We start from the raw sequence: 972 nt of genomic DNA on the forward strand, positions 1-972 counted from the left end.
CTGAACTGCTGCTGTCAAGCTTTTGGTAAGCCCTAAAGCAGAGGAAATCTGTAATACAGGGTAGACCTTCCACTGATGGTAGCTGGAAGTGCAGGCATGACCAGAAGGGAAAATACAGCCTTTGCTGAAAAAAGTATGTACTAATAATTAAAATAGTAGTATATAAAAGTAGTTAGTGAGTCACAGAAAAACTCCGCTAAATATGTGACAGATTTTCCAATGTAAAAGTCCTCTCCAATGTAAATATTACACTTCTCCCCCTGTTGTACCTGTGTTTTTTCAAAAGAGTTAATTTGTCTTTGTCCTAAATGCTTACAGATACTGAAGATATTTCGTAAGATTTCAGATTACTTCCTGTCCAACATAAGCTCTATTTCCTAAAATAAACACAACTAGAGAGACAGGTGGTTTAGGAAAGAAATCAGAGCCAGTGCAATTACAGCAAGACTTGACTTGCCTTCAGAATGTAGCCTGGCTATCTGCAAAACAGATTCTAATTTAAATCCTAGTGGGAAACTAAGAATTAGAAATGGTTATCACTAACATGCTGTTCCTGTGTGTTATTTCATTTGGATTTGGACATGCAGCATTAGGATACAACTGGGTGAGAGAGTATAAATATATTAGCATCACGCCTACCTTTATTTTACTTCTGCACTGTCTTGCACATCCTTAACTTTACTCATGTAAATACACTGAAATCAAAGGGACTGTTACTGTGATTAAGGTTAAGCTGATGCTGACGTGATTTACAAAATTGGAGCCTTAAAAAGCAAACAGTTTCAAATCAAAAGGAGTAAACCCAGTCAGCTCTGCTTTCCCTCTCCTCCCCTCATTTCTTTACATTTTCTTTACTTTCACAATCTCCTTTTGTAACAGCACCCATGGCATATATGCTGCATGCCAAGGAGACAGTCTTATATGTTATTTTCTTTTTGCAAACCTACTGGTTAAAATAAGGGCTGGACTTAA

The sequence above is a fragment of the Pygoscelis adeliae genome, unplaced genomic scaffold (genome assembly GCF_000699105.1).
Source record: "Pygoscelis adeliae isolate BGI_AS28 unplaced genomic scaffold, ASM69910v1 Scaffold10, whole genome shotgun sequence".
Lineage (NCBI taxonomy): Eukaryota > Metazoa > Chordata > Aves > Sphenisciformes > Spheniscidae > Pygoscelis > Pygoscelis adeliae.